The 14747-nt window shown below is 39.4% G+C and overlaps 1 long non-coding RNA gene across 1 annotated transcript in view; it reads right to left on the bottom strand.

The window, feature by feature from the left end:
- Nucleotides 1–14747, bottom strand: part of LOC138924679 (uncharacterized) — a 78774-nt gene that overhangs the window by 48016 nt on the left and 16011 nt on the right. Inside the window, exon 2 of the long non-coding RNA XR_011439738.1 lies at nucleotides 5174–5279. This is a non-coding gene — a long non-coding RNA (uncharacterized lncRNA). The remainder of the gene's footprint in view (nucleotides 1–5173; nucleotides 5280–14747) is intronic.

Raw genomic sequence — 14747 nt, 5'->3', positions numbered from 1 at the left:
CTGACGCTTGTCAGAAGAGGGGTGGTTTTCCTAATTCCTAATGCAGCAGCAATAAGAACAATATTTAGCACTTATGAGGCTCCACTTCTCGGTTTCAAAGCACTTTACAAATATCAATTAATTGCTCTGAATGAGGAGTTCTGCAGCTGCTGGAGAAAAAAAAAAGGAGCACACAGTGATTGGCTCATTATCATTTACAGCTGTTGAAAAATGTTCTTCAAAGAAATAATTACAGATTTTCATATATGTATTTAAGGAAAAGAGAAGCAGGGAGGAAGCTACTAAGGGTCTTTTTTAACAAACGACTCTTGTCTTTCCATTCTGTTTTGAGAGCAGCCGCTTTATTGCAACAATGATCCTTCCTTGGACAAAAAGAAGAGAAGGGCTATAACAGCCCTCTCCAAGAAAACGCAAAACAGTAAATCTTCTTTTTGAAAATAATCTCAATCTCACCACTTTTCAATTTCAGGCTGTTTAGAATTTTTGTTTATCAGTAGTCGGACTGCTGGTGGACTTTGCTTGATGCAGCCTTATTTAATGTCTGATCCAGTGTTGGCTTTGTCCAGCTTTAATTATGCATGAAAACAGAACAAGTAGACAATAATTGATAGTGCTTCTTGCCTTGTTTTCAGCAGAGCTTTATCACCACAGGGGGCCAAAAGAAACTATCCAAACTGTCTCTCTGTCACCAGGAAGAAAAACAAGCAGCCCTGGCCATGGAAACAGATTTCTTTCTTTCTGTTTTCTTTTTGATTCTTTTTTCTTTCTTTCTCTTCTTTTTCATAATGTGAATCTCCTGGTCGGGCAGATAAGCTGCTAATTCTATTAATTTTCTTATCAAAATCAGCAAGGTAACTGAAGCTTCCAATTTAGTAATTTATTATCCTGAGCAAGCTGTGTGGAGTGCGCCTTTCATATTCTGTAATTGGCACTAGAGGGGAAGAGACTTTCAAGGGAGATGCACTCAGCTATCCGTTTCCATTTCAGTTGACTATTAAGCAAACAAATGGAGTGTCCTTTCATTGGCTTAAATCATTAAAAATGATAAAGCTAGCAATTCTACATTTGAATATATGCCAGTGGATATCTATGCATGAGGTGCTGACCCCTAAGACATTAAAATATGAGCACAATAACATCCCTCTATAGGATTTTGTCATCAATAAAACATCCAAGTGCGATATGTTAATTGACATGCAAAAGGCCAAAATTTATCACACATGTAATCTGACCCTTATTATTACACCATCCCCCAAGCCTCTGGAAATAAACATCTTTCCTTTGCATACTGAGTGCTGGATTCTTTTGTATATGAAAGCTGGCTGCTTACACAGTGGGCTCAAGTAGTTAGGCATTGAAATAGAAACCAGTATCAAAGGCAGGAACATCATCAGTTGGAAAGGAAAGAAAGTGGTGAGGAGGTGGATGCCAGGAGGGTGTGGGACTAATTCAGATACGGATAGAGAAGGGAGACTAGATTTTGGGTGGGAAAAGCAGCTACTTCTTGTTTGATGTCATTTGAAAAGCTCGGGAAGTCTCCTCTGCCCAAATATTACTCTCAGTAAAATAGAAACTCAAATTGTAGGTGTATATATATATATATATAAAATGAAATACTACTCAGCCATAAAAAAGAATGAAATCTTGCCATTTGCAACAACATGAATGGACCTTGAGGGCGTTGTGCTAAGTGAAATAAGTCAGACAGAAAAAGAGGAATACTGCATGATTTCACTTATATGTGGAATCTAAAAAACAAAACAAGCAAACAAAACAAAATAAAACTCAGACTCACAGATACAGAGACCAGATTGGTGGTTGCCAGGGGAGGGGATGGCAGGGGCTGCAAAATGGGTGAAGGGGGTGAAGAAGTACAAACTTCCAGTTATAAGTCGCAAGAATGTAATGTACAGCATGGGGAATACAGTCAATAATCTTGCATTAACTTTGTATGGTGATAGATCATAGCTAGACTTTTTGCAGTGATCATTTCATTAGGCATACAAACGTCAGATCATTATGTTTTACACCTGAAACTAATAGGATATCGTGTACAAATTATACTTAAATTAAAAAAGAGAAAGTGCTTAAGCTGGAATTTGAATTCAGAACCATAAGATTTGAAACTCTGTTCTCTAATCACTGTGCTATTCTTTCTCCATACTTGGGTTTCTGGAAGAAATAACACCCCAAGCCCTTAAATCTTCAATATAAATTGCACTTTGAATTACACCATACCCAAACCCTTGAATTAGTTTTTGGTGCTTAAAACTTCAAAGAAAACTCATATTAAAAATTGAATCACTGTTTCTTATGAAATATAGTTTTGACAATTTGGAGCTTCCTGGGAGGAACAGGCCAGGGACTATTTTCACTCTGCAGAGTGCTGTCCATGGTGCCTATGGCTGGGAAATGTACTGCGGTGGTGTGCACAATGATTTAGACATTTGTTTGGGCTTTTAATCTTTTCTCATCTACACGCACCACCAAAATAAAAACCAGTGAAGTATGTACCCTATAAATCTGCTTGTTCTCTCACTCCTCAGAAATATTTCAGAAAGAACTTGACACTTGTAATCAGACCTGGGCTTAGATGCTGCCTCCTCTTGATTCAGCAGTCCTGCACCCTTTCCTTTTCCATTTTAAACAGCCTGAATGTAGTGCAGGCCAGAAGGGCATGAGCTGGGGCAGTACTCCTGTTGGAAGGTGTAAAATGTACTTTTGTGAGATGAATTTCCACCTGACTCCAAAGTATGTAGATTGTTGAGTTAGGAGAAGAACAAGTAGAAAGGGCAATTACTAAGTGTTACAGATTAAACACTTGGGGAGAAGCCACTGGGTTTCACAGAGGATGCAGCAAAAAGGCAGGTGTATGACAAACAGTGACACAGAGCAAGTGTTCTTTAAGAAGAGAGTCACAAAAGACCTTTGGAGATTATTTACAAACAGAAGAGACTTGACAATAATTAGTAAGATTTAGGTCTAAAGAAAGATTATGTGGTGCCTTGTTAAAAAGAGAAGAGACAAGAGGAAAATAGATAATAATTATCAGGGGATAATAATTCTCTGGCTTTCTGGGAGGTGTGCAACATGTAAGAATAAGACAGAATGACTTGACCTGGTGAGGGGAAATATGGAAAAGTAGACCAAAGGAAGGGGGAAAAAAGGCAAAACTATATTTCTGTTAATTATTACTATTTACAAAACACTATGTGTCATGCACTGTGCTATGTGCTTTCCCTATATTATCTCATAATATTGCTATTTCCATTTTATAGATGAAGAAATTGTCTAGTTCTCATTCTATGCTCTAAATTATTTTGGAAGGACATAACAAATATGTTGAACTTTAGAATTTTTGTATGTCTGCTATTAGTGGAATACTAGTTATAAAGGCATGGATATTGTGGATTAAAAAGAAAAAGTATGTATGGAACAAAGAAGTTAGAGAACAGCTGATTCAGTGGTTTGAATAATGAACTAAGATTATGTAAACCCTGGTTAATAATAGTATTGAAGCCTGATACCTGAAGGTTACGGTAGATATTCAGTAAGAACATGATTGCCTTTTGACCTTGTTAGGAATCTTGTCAATTTGCTGTTTTCTGGTTTAACTTCAGGGGTGACTTCAGTCTCCAGGATTTGTAAATTTGTTTTGCAGAAGAAAGAGAATGCCTTCAGGGAGGTTGCAATCACCAGATGGCCAGCCCCCAGTAGCTGTTGCAGATTGCCCAGGGCTTATCTGGAGTGACCCTTTTGTTTCTCCAAAGCTCCTCTTCCCATGACCCTTTTGTTTCTCCAAAGCTCCTCTTCCCAAGCCCTTTAGCTATATAAAACACCCTGCCTTTTGCTCTGGATAAGGTGGGTTTGAGCGAATCCATGCTCCCACCTTCTTGTCTTGGCCAACTCGAATGGGATCTTTCTCCATCTCCAAGCACTGATGTCTCAGTGTTTGTTTTGCTGTGCATAGGGCACAAGAATTTGAGATTAAGAGATTCAAATGTGTGAGTATAATGGCAGTCAAGTCCCAGAAATTCTCTGATCTTCAGTGTAAGATAGAACAAAGTTTCTGCTGTTGTCTACTCTACAAAAATATTTTGAAAGTGATCAAAACAGGCATGATAAGGAAAAGCCTGATTGTAAAGAAAGGCATTTATAAGACAAATTATTTATAATTTTAAAATGACCATAGATATGCTTTTCAGGGATGCATGATGCTTTGTAAAGCTAGCTAAGATAAAACTAGAACTCTGTTCTCCGTTTGCTTCCAAGTTTCCATGTGTATCTTCTGTGTACAGAGGTGACTTTGACTTCAAAGGGCAATGGGAATTGGATCTGGTATGAAAATGGGACCAGGAAATATATGGTCTTTCAAGAAAAGGTCATTACATACTGTACAGAAGCTCAACTTTTATTTTGATTAAATACGTTTTTTTTAGTGAGATTTACTAGCTAATTACTTCCCCTGCTTTGTGGCTTGGCAAGACTTACCTGATCTATAATATCTACTGAAGAACTTTGAAGCCTCAAGGTTTGTGTGCTTTTATGTAAAATTATTAATATTAATAATAATTAAGCATAAGTGGTAACTAGGGTGGCCCAGATGGCCTTTCCATCTTTCAAAAACTTTTTTATGTTCTTAGTTTCAAAAGGTAAAGGTGATAATGCAAAGATACAAGTGACATTTCAAATTAAATTATTGATCTTGGAGTGAAGTTTAAATAATTTACTCAAGAAGAGGATTGCTTTTCACTTTTATCAAATTGGAAGCTCTAAATACCATCTGCTTATGTTGGAGGAAAACTTTTTGTCTGTTTGTTGTCATGCTGAGTTTGGGGATCCTGTTGACCTCATTTTTAAGACCCTCATCCATTAATCTTACTAGGTATTAGTTGGTATCACTGGTAATTAGTCTTTTAAGTTGCATCCAGATGGAATGTATAAATTATTAGAAATTTCCTGCCAGGCACATGTGTAGATGATTCATGGACCTGTAGCAACTTGCTCTGTCTCTGATGAGAAGCTATGAAGATTATGCAGTTGGAAAGACTAACCTTCACCCTTTGTCTTTATTTCAACAAGTGCTGGCCATTACTTCTGGTATATCTGGAAACACAACAAGCTGAGTTCTTTCAAATTATTTTAGACTTACTTTACATTCTCTGTCACCTACCTCTTTTGGTTTTCTTTTCTGTTCTTCCTTCTTTGCTATCAGTAGCATGTCTCTCCAGAAGCAGACTTGTCTGTAGTGAATGCAGTATTGCCCGAAATCTCCTTGTCTTGGCCAATGGTAGTGGAGTTGGAGGTAAGAGGAGTGACCAGATTAGATTTTGCTCAGTGGGAACTTAACCTTGAATATATGTGTTATCCAGCTGCAATCCTAGCTTTAGGCACATGAGATCTGGCATATAGATTAAAGGAAGGAAAGTTGGCCATGGGGCTTATGGCTGACTTTCTTGTATGGTTTTCTTATTGTTGCACTTTCCCCTAGATAAACCCTGGTAGCCACCTACATTTTAACAAGCCTCCATTCAGGTAGTGAGGCATTTCTAGAGAAAGCAAGATGAGAAATTGGTAGGACTATACATTTGTGATTACTGTATAATTAATGTATAAGTTAGAAATTCAACGTAAGCTAGCTTAAGCAAAAATGGAAATTTATTGGCTTATTTAAGTGGAAAGCTAAAGTTGTAGTCAAGCTTTAGATGTGGCTGGACCTAGATATTCAAACAGTATCATCAGGACTCTGCTTTTCTCTTCAGCTTGATGGCAAGATGACATCTAGCAGCCTTAACTAAGCTTACATATCTTTGTACTTGTAATAGCAGTGAGAGGAAAAGAACAGCCTTCCTGATAATTGTAGTGAAATTTTTAGGCTCTCCTCTGATTGGCTTAGCTTGGGTCACATGCTCATCCTTAGAACAATAACCTCAAGTGTCAGTCCTAAGTCTACCCCTAGGGTCAAGGGCCAGGCTGGGTCTACTTAAATCTTTTGGGCTTTGCATGCTTACAGTAGATGGGGGAGTGGAACATGTGTGTCAATAATCAAGCTCAAAAGTGTTCTCAAAACTGCTCAGCACTCCTGCTACAATCTTCTGGTCGAGGTGCCCTTCAATCCTTAACAAATATTTTAAACTGTCTCTACAGTTATCAAACCTCTGATCTCCCCCTACCTCGCCTCGAAGTTTTCTCTGACTCTCAGTGATGAATGACCTTTCCTTCTATTTTACAAAGAAAGTTCACATCGGGGCCGGCCCTGTGGCTGAGTGGTTAGGTTCATGCTCTGCTGTGGTGGCCCAGGATTTTGCCGGTTCGGATCCTGGGCACAGGCTTGTTGGGCCACGTTGTGATGGCATCCCCCATGCCACAGCTGGAAGGACCCACAACTAGAAAAATATACAACTATGTACCAGGGGGATTTGGGGAGAAAAAGGAAAAATAAAATCTTAAAAAAAAAAGTTCACATCAAAAGATGAAAAGCCTCGCCATCGATTTCCTGTTACCTAACACTTATGCAAATACAAGGGCTTATATTTACATCCACCATCTTCCCTTCTGTTTCTTTGGAACACGGGCTCCTCTTTCTCTTTATGGCCAGTGCATTATCTGTGCTTTTTCTTGCCCTCTAACACCTGTTTACTAACCATCCCTCATCTCTTTCATGCACATTCTACTGCATTCTGCTACCTGGAACATTCCCATTTTTTTTTACTTTTTAATAAAACTGCCCGTTAATCCTACATCCTTTCTCTAGCTACTACCCCAAAGCTTTCCTTCCACCAAAGCCAAACTTCTTGTGAACAATGACAATCCTTGTATCTCCATTTCTTCACCTCCCACCTGTTTCTTAATCCACTCTATTCTAGCTTTGACCAAAACAGCAAACCCTATTATGTCCCTTTTGGTTAAAATTCTTTAATGCTTGTCCACTGCTCTTAGGATAAAAATCCAAATTCTCAAAATCGCTTAGAAGGCCTTAGACATTCTTGCTTCTATGGAGATCTCCAGCCATATCTTCCACCGTCTCCTCATTTTGTACTACGACCATCGTCTTTCAGTTTCTCATACATATTATATCACATTCTCAGCAGGAACTAGGTGGTACATTCAAATTGTATAATTGATGAGCATTTATGAGGGGTTGTTTATAAAGGTATAGTCAGGGTTAAGAGAAACCAACAAGAGATGATAAAGCATCTGAGAGCTGTTACCAAGAATGTAGGTCATTTAAGTACCAGAGGAAGGAATGATTACAGGTTCCTGAGATGACCTCAGCTGTAGCTATGGGATAGGCTGTCTAACAGGAGCTGTACTCTTAGAGAGATGATCACAGTAATTGCCAACCCAAGGCCCAGCAGAGATGGAACCAGGAGAATAAATGCCGCAAACAATTGGCTAAAAGTTAGGAGGATCCAGAGGGCAAAGGACCAGACTGACGCATAGAGGTTAACCTTTTGGGGTGCAGAGCAGGACAGAGAAGGGTAGAGAGTGGATTAGGAAGGCAATGGATAATCTCCAGCTCCTTCTCACCACGGCAGTTTTGCACAGTCTGTTCCTCTGATTTGATACCCCTCTTTGATGCTGATCCTCTTCAACTAGTTAATTCTTTTTCATCCTTCAAACCTCAGCTTAGTGTCTGTTTTTTTGGAAAGCTATCTTTAATCAACTCATAGGTCAAGGCCGTTCATTTTGCTCTCATGGAATCTGGTTCCTTTCCTTCTCAATATTTATCTCAGTTTGTAATTTTCTTGCTATTAATGTGGTAGTTCAATTAACATCTGTCTCCTCCATAAGGCTCTATACTTCATGTGACTGGTGACTATGTCTGATCTGACTCACATTGCAATCCCTAGACCCTACCATACAATGCCTGGCATATAGTGGGAACTCCCTAAATACCTGCTAAATGAATAAATAGGCTGGAAATGTAATTAAAGCACATGAAAACATTTACCAAATCTCATTTACAACTGGTTTGTGACTCTTTTCTTCAGTCTCTTATCTTTAGTCTGGGCACTTGGTGTTTTGCTAGGCTGACCAACTCTTCAGAACTTTGGCCAGATGGGCATCATACTGCCTATTGGTAATGCAGCTTGAGATTCATGATTCTCCTATGACATTTTAGGTAAATGCATTGTTTTTCCATCGTTAAACTTGTGCTTGGTCAATCACCTTTCACTAAATGCAAAATGTCCAATTGACACCAACATGCTTTTCTTTCTATGGCGGAAAGGGGTTTAATGCATTAACAATGACATAGACAGATACTCTTGAATGTGGTGCCTTCTTTGCCATCTCAGTTCAGCTCAGGTAATACACATTTATCTAGTTCCTACTATATGCCATGCATTGTTAAATACTGGAGATGCCAAGATGAATAGGACATAGTCCTACTTTTAAGAAGTTTAGAGTCTGGAGGGGGGAACAGACATGTAATTAACTGATGAATATACAGTGTGGTAAGTGCAGTGATTAGAAATGGATTTTCTATGGAGTTAATGAAGCCTCGGCTTCAGAGCTCCCACTTAATGGGCCTCTTCCAAAGCCCTAGCAGTGTGTTCACATGGTCATATGTTTTTGTGAAATTTGCAGATGTTAGCTATTTTAACCGCACTCAGGTAGGAGAGCATTCTCTCTCTTCTCTGACTTCTCCTGCATCTCATTTTCCCTTGTGTTAAGTAACATAAGCCTAGCAGTTGGCATTTTGGGAATTTGAATAAGGGGAAGTTGAGTCAAGGATACATTTTGGTTGGGTTTGATGGGATATATTTAAGTGTTTTTCAGTCACTTCCATTTATAGTTATGCTGTTGCTAATCATCTTGGTATAGAAATGGCTTCTAGAAATGTTTGTATTGCCTGTCATGTCAACTCACCTGACATTGTGACATGAAGGTACAGGGCCAGAGTTTGTAGGATGATATGAATGTGTCCCACAGTCCTGGCACAAAAGGATGCGGGTGGAGAAAAACAAGACTTGAAATAAATGGAGCCAACAGCTAGTCTGTGGAAAATTCTTGTCATCCAATGTGTAAAACTATAAGTGACGGTTTTGACTGTCATTGATGTCTAGTTAAAATGGAATATCTTTCATATACAATTATAAACACACTCTATATTGTTTTTTGGATGGGAATTATGTGAAATAGAATTGATCAGAAATTCTCTGTTTGTAGCAATACAGGGAGTTTGTCTGTGTATAATGTAGCATGTTTTATGAAACCCAACTATCAATAATAAAAAACAAATGTTGATCAACTGTGACAAAGGACTGAATTGTATTTCTCCTCTCTCTGTGGAAAATATTAAAAAATCATTGTCTTATGAAGAAATGATAAAGAGTATGCAATCAACAAGTAGGAAAACACGTAGAAAAGGTATTCTAAAGTTTTCAGGCAGTTAATTAACTAAATATGATGTTATTTTTTGTTTTTTTTTTGTTTGATAGATGGTTTATTTTTCAACTTTTTACAATTTGTAATTTGATGTGATTTTTCTCATTATAAATAATATTAATTTTTGCATCTAATTTTTCACATAATCTTGTATTCTTTTGCTTAGAGAGGGTCGCAGAAGTTGTCTTAGCTTTAGGCCCCACAAACCTGGAGCTGCCCTGGCGGTGATAGAGGAAGAAACTAACTGGTGAGAGAGTTTGCAGTTTTGAATGGGGGCAGTAAGGGAAAGGCAGTGACTGAATGCTTCCCTTAAGAGGGAACATGAAAGCCGAGGTCTAGAAGGTGGGTAGGAGTTTTCCAGATAAACTCTCCACATTGCAGAGGGGCTTGCCCAAGTCATGGAATGTCTTTTCAATCTTGTACTCACAATAGGGCACTTTCCCTTACCTGCTTCCTTGAGGATGGTTGCTCTCCTTTTTATGCGTGGGTTGTAGAGAGAGGAAGTTTGGGATGGAGTCTACAGGGGCCTGTGGATTGATTTTGAGTTCCCTATAGAAAAAGGGGGCCAGGAACTGGTGGAACCTCAAGAGTGTTTAGGACTCCAGGCGCAGACAGAACTGTTGTAGAGCCTAGGTGACCATTTTCCTGTGTCTGCATGGAACCTAGCTTCATTCTGGGTTCAACATTTTGGCATAGACAATGGGGTAACTTTGATGGTGTGTGATAGCTGGAAAGTTTCTCTGAGTGGCTCTGCAGGCTGCCGAGGTGAGTGGAAATCAGAGGCAAAGAGAAAGAACAGGTAGCCATCTAGCCTTGTGGTGAGTTCAGCTGGCAGACTGGTTTGTGGGCTTATTTGTATATTCAATAAATATTTATTGAGTGCCCACTATGTTCTAGATCTTATTCTAGGCTCTGGGACCACAGTAGTGAGCAAAACATAAAACTCCTGGCTTCTATGGAATATGTGGGAGATATCCCTTGAAAATGACAAGAAATAACAAATGGAACTTTGTAGCGAAAGGGCGTTATGTTACCACGCAGGTATGGGCAGCTGTGACAGTGGACTTTTGGTTTCCAAATGTTATAATCAAGCTTAATGCAAATTTTACATTACACTCTATTATACTACAGTGCATGTTTTCATACAAAAAATGAAGTTTTCCCTGACAACTCTTTGAGAAAAACTGATAGTCCAGGAAGACGTACTGTGTGTATCCTGGTACATAAACCCCCAGTGGAAGCTTTACAGTTCATCGAAGAGAAACCATGTGAAGGTTTTCAAACAAGAGAATAATAGAGCTAGGTTTGTGTTGATATAGGTTAGTCTTCTCTGTGGGCTTGAAGTCAGGAGACAGGGAGACTAGTTATGAGGCTAATGCAACACTGCAGACTGGAGATGAAGGGGGCCTGAGGCAGAGCTCGGGAAATTGGAAGGGAAGAGAAGGGTCAGATTCAAATAATACTTGGGAAGTAAAAGCAGCAGAACTTGGAAACTGATTGCATGGAGTGGGGGCAGGATTTAGAGAAGTTGAGGAATATTCTCAGGACTTTTAGAGGGGATGGTGAGGCCACCAACTGAGAAGGAATATAAGGTGGAAGAACACGTTAGGGATAAAATAATGAATTCAGTCTTGTATGAGTGAAGTTTGAGGTGTCCATGAATGTTTGATGGCAATGACCGTTAGAAAGTTTGATTTTCAAGTCTGTTGAGAGAAGTGGTGTGGACTAGAATTAAAAATTGGCAATTACTGGAATACAGGTGATGCTTAGAGCAGAAGTAAAGAATGAGATTGCTGAAGGAGAGTTGGGACATTAAGAAGTGGAAAGCCCAAGGATGGGACACTGGGAAATAGCTAGCTCTTATAGTGTGGGCAGAGGTGTGGGGGACTTCAGGACATCTGCACGGGGCCCAGAGAAGTATAAGAACCTTCTCTATTATTCTCTTGTGGAGTGAACATACATGGAGTTGCTGAGCCTCATTTCTTCATTCAAGAAATATTTATTAAATATCCTTGGATGTGTTGCAACATTTCCCACTAATTACTTGGTGACTGGCTCAGATGCCCAGATGGTTGTATTGTTGAAAACACATATGATTAACTCCTTGGTGGGAAGAAATGGCTCTAAATAAGGTCCCATGGCCCATAGCAGGAAGGCCCAAGACATTGAGCATGAAGTCAGCAAAGTTGTTGTGAAGACTGGCCAGATGGAAACTGGGAATGCGGGGCATGTGTAGCGAACGGGCTGGCCTGAGGGACGCCACGTGTTGGACACTGGAGGCATGCTGTGTAGCTTCTGTCCCTGAACCATGAGAGCATATCTGGTGTGTTGCTGGCAAGCACTGCCTCCAGCACAAGTGCCTGAATCCCTCCTTAAGCCATGAGGCTGTGACTTGCGGGTTTCCTCCCCCAAAGCAGACTTCACAATCTGTTCAGCGCTGTCTCTGCACCCGGGGGGTGGTGGAGGAGCTATGATTCACCGTCTGTGAGCCTATGGCAAGGAAAGAAGGACTAATGTCCTACTTTTGGAAAATGATGAAGAAAGAAAAAACTCCTCATCATTTTGGAAGTAGAGTTTAATTCTTATACTAGGTAAGAGGACACCTAACTGCTAGCAATAATCATCAATTTAATCCATCAAATATGTTCACAGAGATTTCAAGGTTGATAAAATTCTCAAATGGAAAATGTTAGGGGATCTAGGAAAAATTAGAATGGCCTTAGAAAAAAGACCTAAATAATTTAAAATAGTCTCAAAGGAATATAGAACATCAGAGAAAAGTTTTGGACATTTTTGTCTTTTAAAAAGGAAAATCTTAAGACACAGATGGCTTTTTTTTTTTTTTTTTTTTAAGCAAGTGAACAGTTGTTAATTCCAATTGTAAACACCTTTCCATTTTTGTTTCCTGCACTGGACCCCTTTTAAAAATTTTACAGAGCAGGTGGCTGTGTGTTAGCTGCTTTAAAATACACTCATTTGATCCTCAAATACTTGTGATATTGGCATGATTATTTCTACAAAGGAGAAAACAGCTCAGAGAGGTCGTGTACAGTGCTCTTTTCTCAAAGCTGTTAAGTGACAGAACTGGAATCTGAACCCAGAGAGCAGGGCTGGGTCTCGGTCTCCATATTCTTCTACCGTAGCTCCTCTTCTTGGTTCTCCCCACTTCCCACATTAGGTACTACTATATATATTTTTGGATTTTGGGGTCACGTCTCCTAATCAATTTTACATCTGAATCAAGAACTGGGTTACGGGAATGTCATGAGACAGGGTAGCCTGAATGCCCTGGTGGTCTTGCATGCTGTCTCTGCCAGGTATAAAGTGCGAGGGAGGGAGAAGTTACGGTTTATTGCTCATCTCCCTTCTTGTTTCTCCTACCATTAAAAGATCCACCATGGGAAACTGTGAGTGGGGGGTGAGGTGGAGGGGAGCAGGCCTCCCCCGTCAGGCTCTGAGTCACTCCCATGGGGCAGGATCAGGAAGATGCGCACAGGATCCTGTTGTGCTTGGCTCCTTAGGGTAAACTAGGTCAAAGCTTGTTTTTAGCCTTCAAGTTGAATCAGGGAAGGCAAAATCAGAATATGTAAGAAGGCATGTAAATTCATGTCAGCATTCAGTTTAAGTAGAGCTTGTTCCCGTTGGAAAATAGAATTTTACTGACAGCTTACATTGTGTTGCTAATTAGCTTCTATCACCTGCTTCCCCTATTAGTGACAGCATTAGGTGGTGGGATGATGGCATTGAGAGATTTCTCTGAGTTGATTGATCTTTGATTTTCATGTTGTCTTGTCTCTTTGTTTTTGCAGCATTGTTGCAGGAAGACAAATTATGAGTGGAGTCTAGGCCTGCCCTCCGTTTCTGATAAAGGTGGATCAGGAAACCTCAAATAAAATTATGAGCTAAGTATGTGGGGTTGTTTGTTTACTTCATTACAAACGCCAAAGTGTGAATTCTGCTGATTGTCAAACATCCAGTTTAGAAAGTCATTATCCCATGAGCACTTTCAAGATCCACAGTCATTGTTTTCAGTGTTAAGCTTGTTGCAGAGGTTCCCTATTGGCATATGGAAGTTACCTTACTAAAGGTTGCTTGACTTGAGTCATAATGCATTCTGGGTGAATAAATAAGTCTTCATTTCACTCTTTTTATTGCCATTGTAACAAGAGGGTCTTAAAAAATCTGGTCTGCTAACATTTCTTCTTTTGTTTCTATTTGCAAGATTGAATATATAACGTGGTTTTGCAGATCTGATGGCAAGGGATTGGCTAGCTTCCACGCTCATTTAAAAATCACTATTGGTGCCTCTGCTGGAGGAGTTTTCAATTCACCATCTCTAATCTACCCTTCTGAAAGATTTAGTGACCAGATGTCCAGGATCAGTGAGGAAGAGCTTGCCTGCCAGAGTCAATATTTTTTCCCTATCATCCTGCTGGCCAAGGGATTTGAAAATCCCCTTCAAGATTAACTAACTGTGGATGTCTCAGGATGTAGGGGTATTGCTAACCAGATTCTAGGTTACTAGACTAACCCAGTTCTAATATATTTAAATTCCTTTGAGGTTTTCATCTTTATAAATTCTTTTTATCAACTTTCTTTACTGCCTTTTCTCTTCTTCCATTTCAAGTCTGTTCTTACTACTTCTTATCTTTGACTTTATTTCTTTCCACCCACAGAGATATTTCTACCATGATTCCATTTTGCTATTGCCTGATGTAACCTTGCCAAGCAAGTGGCCTTGCCACTCTAAGTGTGGTCTTCAGACCATCAGCATCAGCATCATCTTTGAGCCTGTTAGAAATGCAGGGAGATAAGGAGGTGTTGGTCAAAGGGTACAAAATTTCATTTATGCAAGATGAATAATTTCTGGAGATCGACTGTATATCATTGTGACTATAGTTAATAGTATTGCATAGTATACTTGTAATTTGATAAGTGGGGGGATCTTAACTGTTCTCACCACACACAAGAAAATGGTAACTGTTTGAGGTGATGGATATGTTAATTAGCTTGATTGTGGCAATTACTTCACAATGTATACATACATCAAAACATCACGTTGTATGCCTTAAATATATACAATTTTTCTTTATACCTCAATAAAGCTATTAAAAAAAAAGAAAAAGAAGAGAAGCAGGATCTCAGCCCTCACTTTAGATCTATTGATTCAGAATGTGTGTTTGCACAAGATTTCCAGGTGATATGTATAATGTTGAAGTTTGAGAAGCTCTGCTCCTGTGAGGTCTTGCAAACTCGGTTTCTCCTAGCAACCTGGACACAGAGGGAACAGTCGCCAAATAGTTTCACTTTGTTGATATCCTGGGATAATCATTAACACTTGCAGTTGGGGAATG

The sequence above is a fragment of the Equus caballus genome, chromosome 6 (genome assembly GCF_041296265.1).
Source record: "Equus caballus isolate H_3958 breed thoroughbred chromosome 6, TB-T2T, whole genome shotgun sequence".
Taxonomy (NCBI): Eukaryota; Metazoa; Chordata; class Mammalia; order Perissodactyla; family Equidae; genus Equus; species Equus caballus.
The sequence above is the reverse complement of the archived record's forward strand: the minus strand, read 5'-3'. Positions and strand labels throughout refer to the sequence as shown.